At 46.1% G+C, this 15,465-nt stretch overlaps 1 long non-coding RNA gene across 1 annotated transcript; it reads left to right on the top strand.

Moving 5' to 3' along the window:
* The first annotated feature begins 3,892 nt into the window (after positions 1-3,892).
* LOC146813355 (uncharacterized) lies at positions 3,893-5,329 on the top strand. The gene is made up of 4 exons (XR_014966028.1): positions 3,893-3,934; positions 4,704-4,763; positions 4,860-4,948; positions 5,039-5,329. It is a non-coding gene; the product is annotated as an uncharacterized LOC146813355 (long non-coding RNA).
* The last annotated feature ends 10,136 nt before the right edge of the window (positions 5,330-15,465 follow it).

Here is a 15,465-nt window from a genome sequence, read left to right as displayed (position 1 = left end):
AGCTGCATTAGCCTGCCAAGCAATCTTCATCGTATTGGATCCAGAGATCGGTAGCAGCCTGCCAAGTACCACGCATCAGGCGTTAGATTAATGCATTTCAGTGCGGTGGTCCACATCACTGCACTGAAATGCAAAGTCATGCATTATAGGCATTGACGCTTGCCCCGAGTTGTCAAGCCATACCTCTGCTAATTCCAATGCAGAGTCTGAAACTTGAATCTGGAGTGGCAGTGCGCTGCTTCCGGCAGGCTGTGGCTGGCTGTCCGAGGCGGTACATCATGTCTTGTTGCCGCCTGTGATGGAGTGAGGGTCAGGCAGCTGAGTTACAGTGAGGCAAATGGCAGTGTTGCTCGCACCGCCGCAGTCAAATTTGAAATATATCATAATTGTGATCCCGCGAGGCCTAGACCCTGAACTCACGGGACCGCGGCGGCTCCGATACAGCCCAGAGCAGGCAAGCACACCACTTACTGACTGTGCTGCTGCTGAGTACCTTTAAAATCATTATCTGGGCGGCGCGGTTTGCCGCCCGGGAGTCTTTGCGGCTGGGACTGGAGGGGGCCTCACCAGAAAACCAAATTGCAGCAGCTCACGGTGCCTCACAAATGTAAGTAAGTGACTACTTATTCACGGTATGCCTCTTCGAGCACTTTGTGCTACGCAAACAAATGATGGACGGAATGCTGAATAAATCATACATTCACTCCCAGTCAAGAGACCTGGGTTAAATCCATTGTTCTTTAGCTCACCATGCCACCCCAGTTTAGACCCAGCCATAAGCAAATCAGTCTTGACCCAGCTCCTCATGGGAACAGTCCAGCCCGAACTGCCAGGCCAGGTCCTCCCTGGACCGAAAAACAAACATCCTGGGACCAGCTTTGGGATACGCCAGGCTAGCTTGAATCCAGTGGCACAGTGAGCAAGGGACTCACGTCTGGGCATACCTATCCCACTTAGGGCGAAAAGTGCTATGCAAACAAATGATGGCGGAATGCTGCATAAGTCATGCATTCACCCTCAGTCAAGACATCTGCGTTAAATACATTGTTCTTTTGCTCACCAGGTCACTCCAGTTTACACCCAGCCATATGCAATTCAGTCTTGACCCTGTGCCTCATGGGTACAGTCCAGCCCGAACTGCCAGGCCAGGTCCTCCCTGGACAAAAAAACAACCACCCTGGGACCAGCTTTGGGATATTACCCTTAATCAGCCAGGCTAGCTTGAATCCAGTGGCACAGTGAGCAAGGGACTCACGTCTGGGCATACCCATCAAACTTAGGGCAAAACGTGCTATGCAAACAAATGATGGACGGAATGCTGAATACATCATACATTCAACTAAGGTGGCATAGTGAGCAAAAGAACAATGGATTAAACCCAGATCAATGACTGGGGGTGAGTGGTCGAAAAACGACACACTTCAGCACAGATGGTCTCCATACTTCCAGTGCCTGAAAAGTCAAATTTTTACAATAACACAGATTGGCACGGGGGGTTTTAGTTTTACTGAATTACCATCATGTGACTGGTCAAACTTCTCAAAGCCCCATTAGCAGGAGTTGCAACACAAGCCCTTCAAATCACTTGCTGTTTACCCAATCCACGCCTTTATACTTATTTCCGCACAGACGGCTTTCTCATGTCCCATGCCTGCCTGGTATCTAGTTGCACTCAGCGGCTATAAAATTGACTATAAAATTGGCTTAATTCTGAGCTGCCTTCCGTGACCCTGTACTATAGGAACTGTACAGTCGTGCAGTCAGGCTATGGTTGAGCGGTGACGCGTTAGTGCACATTACTGTAGAGTAACTGAGTTGGGGGGAGGGAGATAGGGTGACGTGCTAGTCGACTAGCGCTGCATGCAATTTGCCTGGTTATAGCGCTGTAGGGGGCGCCGGACAAAACAACGATCTCTCAAGCACGGGATAACCATTAACGATAATGGGGCAACCCAGTAACCCTCAGAACCTGGGTAAGATAGTGTGTGCAAAAAACAATGGTTCTGTCGGAAAATGAACATATATATAGATGACGTCCTCATGCTATGGACTGGGACAGAAAATCAACTAATAGCCTTTGCAACTTGGTTGAACTCACAGAATCATAACATTCAATTCACCATGTCACACCACAGGGAATCAATACCGTTTTTAGATTTAACTTTACAAGCGGAAGACGGAAGCATTTTGATGTCTCTATACAAGAAGCCTACAGACCGTAACACCTTGTTACAATATAACTCTCACCATCCCAGAAACCTACGGGATAATCTTCCGTATGGACAATTTTTAAGGTTGAGGCGCAACTGTTCAAAAAGAAGTGACTACTTCAAGGAAACTGACATTCTGATTGCCAAACTGAGGGAGAGAGGATACCCGAAAGGCTTGCTGAACAGATCAAGAAAAAGGGCCTGGTACAGGCCCAGAGAAACGCTTCTTGAGGTGCAACCCAAAAATGAAGAAATGGGGCGACTAATCTGTGTCACTACATTCAACACCAGAAGTAATGAAATCAATAAAGTCATTAGAAAATATTGGAATCTGGTGGGCCCTGAGATTGGCTATCCTGAAGTCCCTATGTTTGCGTTCAAACGTGCCAAAAACGTTAAGGAGTTTGTAGTATCCTCGTACCTGGAACCCCCACCAACACCTAATGTAAGATCTATGCTACAACTACCACAAATTCATGGACATCACAAATGCGGTCACTGCAAGGTCTGTCCGAACACCAAAGTGGGTACCAGCTTCGATCACTTGGGAAAGACGTACTCCCTGAACCACTTTTCAAATTGCAACAGTCAAAACGTGATTTATGCAATTAGATGTCCCTGCAAACTGATATATGTAGGCCAGACTACACAAAAAGTGAAAAACAGGATCCAACAACACCAGAGCAGGATCAAATGTAAATCCCTTGGGGCTCCATTGGTAGAACACTATACGAACAAAAGACACACACATCAAGACCTAGAGTGGTGGGTGCTTGAGAAGGTCACATTACACAGAAGGGGTGGTAACATGGGCACTTCTCTCAACTTTAAAGAGTGTCGTTGGATCCATCTTCTGGATGCCACCAATAGTGGGCTGAATGAACATGAGGAAACTTGTTTACAAATGAGCAAACTTTAAATTTTACTTTTGATGACATAAAGTAATGTTTCATTAAGCATGCTGTGTTTATGTTTATGTTTACGTTCCTTAGCGTAACTCTTGCTAAGGCCTACTTATCTCATGTTGACATCTCTGGATATGTGATAAATATGTGCCCTTAATTGCGATCTGTATAAGTATGATTTGTGCAAGTCTAGCTCCATGTATATACCTTCAAAAAGTAATGTGTCATCCTATTATACATATGGGGTGTATTATGACTTCTACCACCACACCTGTCATGTGATTTCAGAACCATGTCATGTTTGAGAAACTTACTATAAGGTGATTTCACAGCACACCCGCATGAACCACATTGTTGCTTCTAACAGGGACATTGCATGTAAGAATGCCCAAATATGTTAAATTTCATACGGATGAGGCTTACTATAACTTCTGCCATTACATTTTTCATGTGACTTCTGAATCAGGTCACATCACTCCCGCATTAATTACATCGCGTGTTCCTAAATAGACGATGTGTGTAATGAATGCTTAAATATGTTAATTCTCAAGCATTCACTACCGCATTGAGGCATCATAACTTGTATAAAAATAAATGAATTTGTTTTCGGCATGTTTCCTCCCGTTTCAACCAGCTCGTCAGCACTCTGCTGGCGCCCGCCCTCAATTCCATTCCTGGCTTTCCCCGTTCTGCTGATTCATTCTAACAGCCGCGCGCCCCTGGCTTCCTACTACGTCATATAGTTAGCTCAGGGCGGGAGCTCGCTGTCAGTTGCAGCTGAGCCGTAGACGGAATCAGATGTCCATTCACGGACTCCAAGTAAGTCGACATCGCGCCGTCTGGCTCATTGATTGAACGGAGTACACGGCCACAATGCGTGTTAAATTAGCCGTGATTGATTTGTTTCTTGTGGTGCTTGTAAGGACTTGGTCTAGTTAGAAAATATATATGGTAATAGTCGTCTTTACTCATGAATTGGTATCAGATTCAACCATAAAGTTATAACACTCACGCCCCACCTTATTTGTGATAACTTGTGTTTTTTGGCATTAGGCACCTTTGGCTTTTTATTATTCTGTATATGGGGGATAACAACTACGCGCCCCAGTATAAAGGTTACAATATCTTTACACGGTAACAACGCCGGCTATTAACTAAAATATGCCGTGATACATTTGTCTTTTGCCTTTGCATTCACGGACTTGGTTTAGTATAGGATTTTACATGGCAATACCAACCACCAACTTTACTCATATATTGGTATCAGGCTATTCTCGCCCTACCATAAGTATGACAGTTTGCGCTTTTGACATTATGCACCTCCAACAATTTATTATTCGGTGTGCGTCTGATAAATATTACGCATAATTGTGACACCTTGCGCTATGGCATCAGTCACCTCCAAAACTTTAGTATCATGTGTCTGGGTGACATTACATCCTGATTTTGAACAACGCATGTTCTTCAATTTCCTCTTCCTTAATTATTCGTTTTCACACGAGTAGATGATATTGATAGAGGCGTCTTTTTTCCAAATGATTAATCTTCCTTAATCACTCAGACTCCTCTTTGCCCTTTGTCTTTTCAGTTTGTGGCGATTGTAGAGACAGCACCACTCCTCCTCCCAAATCATATCTCCGTCCCAAAGGTATGTTTTTCTCCTGTGCGCACAGGTATGTTTCCACCATTTCCAACGCAACCTGTCCAGATTTTACATCAGTTCCTCCCCTTTAATCTTTTGCAGGATTAAACTAGTATTTCAACATTTGATGTTGGCCATCTGCATTTGCGACAACAGGAATCCTTTTCCTACAATTTAAATTGGTTCCCCAGGTGAGACAATTGATGGTAATTGGGAAATTAATTATTTCCATTACATGTAACACACACATGGCCCTGACACCATATCCCTTGCGTTTACAGGTCCCCAACCCCGTCTGTCCTGATGAAGACCCAATCCGATGCGTAATAATTGGCACAATTATCCCAGGGTCGAAACGTCGACGTTACATGTCCTATGCGTCACATGCAAATCCACTTAGATAACGAGGAGACTTTGAACCCTTAAGTGGCTTATGTATTGTAAATAGGACCTTGTTTGTTGATTATTTTTATGTATTGTTCATTGTACATATTCGTTATATGTGATGTGTTTTGTGCTAAGTATCACCGTTTCACTAATTGTTTCACTACATCCTGTGTTTGTTGGTTGGATTACCCTGTAAATATTTTTGGTGTTTTTGATACTTTAATTAACATCATTCTATCAAGTGACCTGGATTCTGTCCTGTTTCTTTTGGTCTGTGTGTGTCCTTGAGAATCTAACGTGTATTCTCTCAAGCACGGGGCCGTCCTGCTCAGCCTAACAGTCCAATCAGGCTACAAGGGCCCTCGATTAGTGCGCTTCAATTTCTGGTGCTTTGCAGCAGTTTTAAAATCTTCTTTTTCTCGTGCTCAAATGGGTGTAAATTCTGATATTTATATGTTTCCCTCTTCTTCATTGTTTTATTTTGCTCATGAGAAAGTGTCACTCATGGTCGTTAAAATGTCACTCATAATTACACTGAAATTATGAAAATGTCACTTATAGCAATCTGAAGCCCTGGCAGCTCTGCAGTAGATAAGGCACAAATCACAGTAGCAGACACTCAACCTACTGAGCTATCTATCACAAGAGTTTCTCCATCTATTTCTAAACAGCTCAGGCATCCTTCTAGATCCAGTTGAAAGGCTTCACCAATGTTTGTCCTCCATATTGTGGCATGCGACCCTTGTGCCCCCGTACAGCCTTCATCCTGGAACCGATATCCAGTCCAAAGGCAGCTGGTCAGTTTTGTCAGGTATATGGCTGTAATTCAGTACAATAAGTCATACAACGCGGGTAAACAAGCAGAAATATGAACTGTCTTGCCTTAGCCACATGGAGAAGTCAGTTCCTCACTCCCTAAAATATGGGCATCCTTCCTCTCAAATCACATATATTCCATTCCATTATTCTGTCCAAAGGCCCCCTTTGTTATCCGTGATAGCCAGCAACCAGAAAGGCCTTGCTAGCAGTCAGAGTAGCAACCTGGGGTCTCAATTATGAGGTTTTGGCATAGGGCAGCTCAGCTAGTCACCTTGCTGCACGACACTATATCAAAATGAAAGGGCAGCAATGCCCCGTATTTATCCAATACAGCACATTCCTGTCTTTTCCCCTGCGCTGGCGTCCTTTTGGCAGCCTAGCACCACCGCAGGCACCCTTGCACCATGGTGCAAAGGTGCCTGTGTTACATGCAGGATTTGTGCATGTAAGGTGCCCCTTCCTGCACAGAAGCAATCCTTGGAGGCTTTTTCCTCTTTCTATGTGTGCTGCAGAAGGCCGCACATATGGAAAGAAAAAAACGGGGATTCAAGTTATTTCTCCAAGTTGCGCCTCCCCTGGGGAGGTGTAAGGTTTTGGGCATCCTCAGATTTAGACAGTTTTGTAAATCTGGGGAAGTGTCAAACTCCATGGGTATTGCATGGAAACACCCACCCCAATGCCCATGGAATGCCGCCTTAGCGCAGAGTAAGGCAACGCAATGATTTGGGCTGCGTTGCCTTCTTCCATACCTATGGGGCCATTCAAAGCCACGCAAAGTGGCTTTGCCTGGCCCCATCAATATGTGTTTTTAATTTGTGCCACTGGAGCATCTCAAAACGTGAGGCTGTGGCGGCGCAAGGGGCTCATAAATATGTACCCCATAGACTCACCTTCTTTCTCTTCAGTGTCGGGGACATGCGCCTCCTCTGCGCCCCTCTTGTTCCGAGCCCTGAACAACTCAGTGGACTTTCCTTTCCCAGGTAAAACAGCAGAGGAGAAGGCCAGGATCAGGGACACGAAGAGAAACACTTTCAGAGGTGCTTGAGAGCCCATGGCGTTGCTTTGTCTTTCAGATCACCCCGATAGTTGACTCAGATTGCAGCCCCCTCCCCAAGATCCCCCCGAGACCGGCCACCCTTCCAACTTAGAGCCCCCTCTACGGCTGTCTCTGAGAGGAAAATGTGTCTGCTGGACTCAGCAGCTTTCTCTGCCCAGAGATTAGTGATGTCACTAATTGGAATTATGACATAGAGTGATGTCACACTGCATGGTGGAGAGCAAGAGAGGTCCCATGGCCTACCATTCTCTCTTTACTAGTACTGTACAAAGAAACCAAGCTAGGTTGTGTGCGTCAGAATGGGTGAACTTGTGAAAGGGGAGTCCACACCCAATAGCTATTCCCAACTCTAAGATTTCGCAGATAATACTTTTTTGATGATTTCTCCATAGCATTCATATTTATCTGCTTTTTAATATGTAGACTACTCTATTATGGGCAGCATTATGTAATATTTACTTTTGAGTTCCTACGTCTTACGGCCCAAAGCGTCTTCAGCCATTGATACATTTGCGCACCCCATGAAGAGGCACTTTTATATATCCTATTGGCTTTGCAAATGCCTGTTTTCTGTTTGGAGTTTTTCTTCAATCTGAAATATAATGAAAGATTTTGCCAGCCATGATTTTATTATTTTCTTTCCATGCTTTATTTGATATTTTTCCACTATGTATTTTCATTATTTTTCTAAAAGAGAACTTTTGCCCTGTTGGTGTTGTCCCTACAGGCCTTTGATTACCTGTAGTCCCTTCTTGCGATTCCTTGCATGTTTTTCCTTTCCTGTCCTATCTGGATTCGTGGCGGTTCTTGCACTTCCACTTTTGCCTTTCACCCTTTACATTAGACGTAGGATCAAAATACCTTCCATTTTAAAGTCAGGCGGCTGGCATCCACCATTTTGGCTCTGGTGTGTAGGACATTGATTACTAAGAACAAATAAAGGGTCTTGGCTCCAATCAGTAAGGCTGAGCCACCAATATACCACAACAACAATAAATTGCCAGTTCTGATATTACATCCAATATTCTTTCTTTAGTGCATAGAAATGAAATCTGTGACACCCTGAGCCATATTTTGCTTATTTCGAATTTATTTTAGCCTCCTTTTGTTTTTTGAGTTCAAAGCGATTTCTTTTTTTGAAAATACAACACAACTTTATCAAAAATAGACAATAAAATGACATTTATTATATACAACCAATAAATCCGTTATTCCATACAAAATCACCAAACTCTCTAACACATTCCTTCATTCAGCTCACATTCCTCATTTAACAAGCATTTATAACCCACACTAACCACCAGACAAACACCACGACTTCACCCTAGCCTGATGAATTTGAAATGCCAGGGGTGGCAGCCAAACATCACAAAGCAAACCTTAGCGCCAAAATTTCACTTGTGCATTACACAACTGAGAACATGTCTTTTTATATTTTACATCCAATTTGGTTTGCACAAATGACAACCAGACAATGAAACCAAAGATTGTTTGGCAAAAAAAATAATAAGAAAGGTCGACGCGTTTCAAGCCCTCTTCTTTTGGGGCTCTCTTCAGGACCACCAAAACTCTAATATAGTGACCAATAGTCCACTATCCTGTACCAAAATTCTGAAGATGAAGTTTGAGGAAACGGGAGTTGCCAGTGTCCCCTTTCTCTGCAGAGCTTAAAGGAAACTATGTTCACCAAAAAGGCTTAAGTCCTAATGGCGTTTTTACATCGTAATTGTCGTTGACGTATTTTCACCAAGAAAGCGGGACCTGAGTTAATTGTCCGTCACCGGCTGCCTCTTAAATCTAGCAGCCTTCTCCAGCAATGTTTGTTCCTTCATTGATTACAGCATCGATTTTTTCACACAACTTCTATTTAGCAGTATCCATATCACACATGTACCCATTATATGGAGGCCCTCATTTATGGGATTTTGGCATAGGGCAGTGCAGCAAGACACATTGGGGCATATCAACAAGCAGGCGAGAAAAAATTATCGCCGCTTTTGCGGCCGTTTTCGGCCGAAAAGCGGCGATCATTTTATCGCCTAATCAGCAAGGTCACGCTAACGCGTGAAACCTTGCTTTAGCGTCAGGATTCCTAACGCCCAGCTTTGCATCTCTAATGAGATGCAAAGTGGGCGTTCCTGACCTGGCATGACAGGAGAAATGTCGCTAAGCGACATTTCTCCTATCAGCAAGCCTAACGCTATGAACCCCTGTTATCGCTACTTTCCTTACGCCTGCGTCAGGACTGACTTAGCCATGCAATCCTATGGAAGGTGGATATCATGGCTAAGTTTGTGAGTCCCTATCAACTAGCTAAAGTGAGATTATCGCTGGGTTTCCAGCGATAATCTCACGTTAGCCAGTTAGCGCTAGGATTTTTATCGCTGATGAGATAAGCGTTGCTAATAGCACGCTATCTCAGCGATAAAAATCGGCGCTAGCCGGCAATACTTATCCGAGCGCTAAGTGCGCTCAGTGATAATTATCGCCGGTTGTTGTTGATATGCCCCATTGATTTGCTGCCCTACGCCAAATGCACAGTATTTATGCAACACGGCTCATTCCTGTCCTTTCTCCCTGCTCTGGTGCTGTTTCTGCAGCCTAGCACCAACGTAGGCACCCTTGCACCACGGTGGATGCCAACAGTAAAGAAGACCCGTCCCTCAGGTGGCTGCGAGGATAGGGTGACCATGCGCTCAGGATTTGCCCGGATATTCTCGGTTTTTGGTTAATTATCTGTCCCGGTTGTTTTCAGTAAATAAAGCCCTTATCTCAGATATTTTGAGAGGCTCCAGTAAAGAAGTATTTATGCTTTCCAGCAGAAGTAGGTACCAGTCTTTTCAGGAACCAATTTAATTAGGTGAAGCAATGATAATCTGTGTAATAGCTGCATGTAATGTGTGCCCCCGAGTGCCTTGGCGTCTGTGTTTGCTAGTTGGTGAGTGCACTTTTAAGTGATTCTGCGCCCCTCTGCCATGCAAAACTGTAAGTCCTACTTCTATTTTTGTGAAATATCGAGGTTTTTGGTTCTAAAAATCTGCTCACCCTGTGCAAGACCCAGATGGCTTGGCTCACGTTTCAAGGAGCTATGTTCACGCCAGTGTGGGAAAAGACAGATTTATTTATCCTCATCTTACAAAATCCCCTGCTTCTTCTCCACACCCTAGTAACCTGTTTATTCAGGTCAGGTGATCGGGTGCATGAACCAGGTGTTTTTTCATCTCAGGAATGGCTGTGGGGCAAGGGCAGTTTCCGGTAGAATGTGTCCTCCTTTGCCTTCCTGGAGAGCAGGTCCCTCCCGGTGCCCAGCAGACCCCCCACCCACCCCTACCCAGCAGGCCCCCTCCCGGTGCCCAGCAGATCCCCCTCCCCCCTGCCCAGCAGCCCCCCTCCCGGTGCCCAGCAGACCCCCCCTCCCCCCCTCCCCCCTCCCCCCTGCCCAGCAGGCCCCCTCCCGGTGCCCAGCAGGCCCAGAGCCAGAGACCACAAGTCTGGAAGGAGCTGCCAGCTGGCTCCCTGGAGCACCTTCCGACAGGAAGCCATCTGTCAGGATTGAACATCTGATAAACGGTAAAAGAGAGTGTGATAAAACACGAGTTAGCAGGAGAAGGCAGGAGGGGCGGGGGCGGAGTCAGGCAAGTGGAAAGTGGACTTGAGCAGGAATGTTAAGTCACAAAGAATAAGAAAGAATTTTCAGAAATAAAATGGAACCTCGTAGTGGGCAACGCAATTTGTTTGTTCCTTATTGAAAGTGTTTGTACAGTGAGACAGGTGGACAAGAGGTGGACAAGAGCCACCCGAAGGCTGCAGGGCCGCCCTCCCACCCCTGGGGAGGAGCAGGAAAGGTGCTCATTTGAGCAGGAAATTGCAAGATGTTATTGGTAAAGTTGAAGCCCACTGCCCATTGCCAGTAGTATGCCAGTGCAGGGCATGCGTTTGCACCCCACACTGATGTCGGGGTGATACCTACATCATCTCCAGCCTGACGATTGCTTCCAGGGTAATGCCCCAAGCCGTGCATAGGTGGTACCACCCCACAGTATCCCACACTAGGGTGACCAACTGGCATTGGTGCAAATTCAGGACGGTGAGTGTAAAAATTCAGGACAAAGGGTCAAAATTCAGGACACAAATTCAGGACAGGAGGTCAAAATTCAAGACAAAACTTCAGGACAATAGGTACGTTTTACAGACACATCAGAGGAGGTCTCGCAATAGTATATAAGTAAGCCCAGCCATATCCAAACATATTCAACCATTTGCAAACCTATCCATCATGTATCCTTCCATCTATCATTTCACTCATCCATCCCTTCATCCATCCTTTCACTCATCCATCCATCCACCCTGTCACCCTATCCATCTGTACACTTATCCATCCACTATTCTACCCATCCAGCCATTCACTCATCCATCCAGCCATTTACCCTTTCACCCATCCAGCCATCCTTTAACTTACTCATCCATCCACCCAGTCACTCATCCTTCCACCCATCCACCCTTTCAGTCATCCATCCATCCTCCCTTTCTCTCTCCATCGACCCTTTCACTTAGCCATCCTTCCTTCCATCCATCCATCCACCCATCCATCTACTCATGAATTCATCCATTGACCCTATCACTCATCCATCCTTTCTCTCATCCATCTATCCTTTCACTCCTCTATTCATCCTTTCACTCACTCATCCATCCTTACATCCACCCTTTCACTCATCCGTCCATCCATTCACCCTTGCACTTATCAAGTCATCAATCCAGTCATAATTTCACTCATCCATCCACTCACTCATCATCCACCTTTTCACTCATCCATCCTTTCACTCATCCATCCTCTCACTCATTCATCCACCCTTTTACCCATCCAGCTACCCTTCCACCCAGCTATTTATATTTTCTCTCATCCATCCTTCCACTCACTCATCAATCCACTCATCCTCTCTCATTAACCATCTATTCAATCTTTCATTCATCCATTCACCCTTTCACTAATTCATCCAGCCATCCCTTCACTTACTCACTCGCTCACTTTTCATATTAATTTTGAGCTGAGCCTTTTCGAGAAGAGGCCCATCAAGAACTTCACCCTCGCTGCAGGAGCCATTCCAGGACTGGGACAGAAGCCACCCAGGGCGGAGACAGGATGCACCACAGGGGGTAGAGGAGCCATCAGGGGAGGGGGGGGGGGTAGGAGCCATCACAGGAGGGGGAACAGGATCCACCAGGGTGGGCACAGGGGTGGGTTTGCAGTATTCTAGTATCATCTTGGTCTCTTCCAGGGTGGGGTAGGGCTCCTCACCCCCTCCTGGACAAGACAAGGAGAAGACAGGCTCTCTTTCCAAAATGTTAGTTGTGCCATCCCCCACTGTGATGTACAGTACTTAAAGGAGATACTCCAAGAGAACTGATTTAACTGATTGTCCTCCATACTTTGTTAATCAGTGTGGGTGCGATTGTGCCATTTCTTTATTTTATTACATTATAGACTGCATGTTTGAAGAACTGAGGTTTGCTTAGAATTTAGTTACAGTAATTAAGCTCTGTGCAGAGAACCACGTGCTGCCTGGTGTAATCAGGGCCGGTTCTAGGATGTTTGGGGCCCTGGGCAGAAAGGGAATGTGTGAGGCCCCTCTAAATTGCAGAGACATGACGCATTCAGGGCTGTTTGCATCTGAATAGTTGCCCCTGCTCCTGAAGCTGCAGCCCCTCCCTCTCAGTCACCTTCAAGCCCCTCTTAACAGCTCATCAAGGGCGGAAGGTGTGAGGGTTGCCATCCCGCTGTGCAATGCTGCTGGGTATCTGAGCTTTGGTACAGCAACGGAGTCTGTTACACCCGACCTCAATCAACAGCATCGGAGTCAAGCAGGGAGGTGGGTGGAAGCTGTGCCGGCTTTAGGGTGATGCGACCGGTGCCCGGTTAAAATTACAGACAAATAGCGTCCGTTAAAGAATCCTTCACGGACAACGGACAGACGGCCGGAATTACGGACTGTCCGTGAAATTTACGGACGGTTGGTCACCCTATCCCACACACTGGCAGGAAAAAAAGTTAGCATTATTCGTGACATCATGGGAAGTAATAGCACATGCCCTTGACCACATGATGTCACAGGAAGTGATGCAACCAGTGCTTAATTTAAGCCAGTGGCTTCCAGTGCTCAGCACTGGCACTTTATTGTCAACACCTGCCACATGGTGAGACCCCGAAACCGGTCCTAGGATGCTTGTTTCCAGTCCAGGAAGGACCTGGCTTGGCAGTTCGGGCTTGACTGTTCCCATGAGGCACAGGGTCAAGACTAATTTGCATATGGCTGGGTTCAAACTGGAATGGCATGGTGAGCAAAAAAACTATGGATTTAGGCCCAGATCTCTGTACTGGGGTGAATGTATGACATTGTTCTGCATTCTGTCCATCAATTGTTGTTTTTGCATTTGTCACCCTGAGTGGGACGGGTATGCTCAGACGTGAGTCCCGTGCTTTCCATGCCACTGGAATCAAGCTATCCTGGCTGAAGAGGGGTAAAACCCCGAAACCGGTCCTAGGATGCTTGGTTCCAGTCCAGGGAGGACCTGGCTTGGCAGTTCGGGCTGGACTGTTCCCATGAGGCACAGGGTCAAGACTGATTTCCATATGGCTGGGTTCAAACTGGAATGGCATGGTGAGCAAAAAACGATGGATTTAGGCCCAGATCTCTGTACTGGGGTGAATGTATGACATTGTTCTGCATTCTGTCCATCAATTGTTGTTTTTGCATTTGTCACCCCATGAGTCCCATGCTCTCCATGCCGCTGGAATCAAGCTATCCTGGCTGAAGAGGGGTGAGACCCTGAAACCGGTCCTAGGATGCTTGTTTCCAGTCCAGGGAGGACCTGGCTTGGCAGTTCGGGCTGGACTGTTCCCATGAGGCACAGGGTCAAGACTGATTTCCATATGGCTGGGTTCAAACTGGAATGGCATGGTGAGCAAAAAAACGATGGATTTAGGCCCAGATCTCTGTACTGGGGTGAATGTATGACATTGTTCTACATTCTGTCCATCAATTGTTGTTTTTGCATTTGTCACCCCATGAGTCCCATGCTCTCCATGCCGCTGGAATCAAGCTATCCTGGCTGAAGAGGGGTGAGACCCCGAAACCGGTCCTAGGATGCTTGTTTCCAGTCCAGGGAGGACCTGGCTTGGCAGTTCGGGCTGGACTGTTCCCATGAGGAACAGGGTCAAGACTGATTTGCATATGGCTGGGTTCAAACTGGAATGGCATGGTGAGCAAAAAAACGATGGATTTAGGCCCAGATCTCTGTACTGGGGTGAATGTATGACATTGTTCTGCATTCTGTCCATCAATTGTTGTTTTTGCATTTGTCACCCCGAGTGGGACGGCTATGCTCAGACGTGAGTCCCGTGCTCTCCATGCCACTGGAATCAAGCTATCCTGGTTGAAGAGGGGTGAAACCCCAAAACCGGTCCTAGGATGCTTGTTTCCAGTCCAGGGAGGACCTGCCTTGGCAGTTTGCGCTGGACTGTTCCCATGAGGCACAGGGTCAAGACTGATTTGCATATGGCTGGGTTCAAACTGAAATGGCATGGTGAGCAAAAAAACGATGGATTTAGGCCCAGATCTCTGTACTGGGGTGAATGTATGACATTGTTCTGCATTCTGTCCATCAATTGTTGTTTTTGCATTTGTCACCCCGAGTGGGACAGGTATGCTCAGACGTGAGTCCCGTGCTCTCCATGCCACTGGAATCAAGCTATCCTGGTTGAAGAAGGGTGAAACCCCAAAACCGGTCCTAGGATGCTTGTTTCCAGTCCAGGGAGGACCTGGCTTGGCAGTTTGCGCTGGACTGTTCCCATGAGGCACAGGGTCAAGACTGATTTGCATATGGCTGGGTTCAAACTGGAATGGCATGGTGAGCAAAAAAACGATGGATTTAGGCCCAGATCTCTGTACTGGGGTGAATGTATGACATTGTTCTGCATTCTGTCCATCAATTGTTGTTTTTGCAAGTAATAGCACATACCCTTGACCACATGATGTCACAGGAAGTGATGCAACCAGTGCTTAATTTAAGCCAGTGGCTTCCAGTGCTCGGCACTGGCACTTTATTGTCAACACCTGCCACATGGTGGCGCTGTTTATCTGGTTTTGTGGGAAGCATAACAAAATATGTTTAATAATTAAGTACACATTAAAATCACTAATACCTGCCACCCAAATCCATACGAATAGCTTGGGCGGCCTGTCTTAGTCATTTGTAATATATATTTAAAGTCTAAATTGTCCCACTTGTATGTGTGTGATGGTAAGTCGTGATGGTACTGTCATTGGCAGCGCTAGTGGGGGCAATGAGTGGTGTAAGCTGCAGTGTCCTTCTAACAAGGGTACTAGCACTTATGTTTTTTTACAAATTCAGTACTGGATGCAACATAACTGTGGTGGTTACTTGAGC

The sequence above is a fragment of the Triturus cristatus genome, chromosome 7 (genome assembly GCF_964204655.1).
Source record: "Triturus cristatus chromosome 7, aTriCri1.1, whole genome shotgun sequence".
In the NCBI taxonomy this organism is placed as follows: domain Eukaryota; kingdom Metazoa; phylum Chordata; class Amphibia; order Caudata; family Salamandridae; genus Triturus; species Triturus cristatus.
The sequence above is the reverse complement of the archived record's forward strand: the minus strand, read 5'-3'. Positions and strand labels throughout refer to the sequence as shown.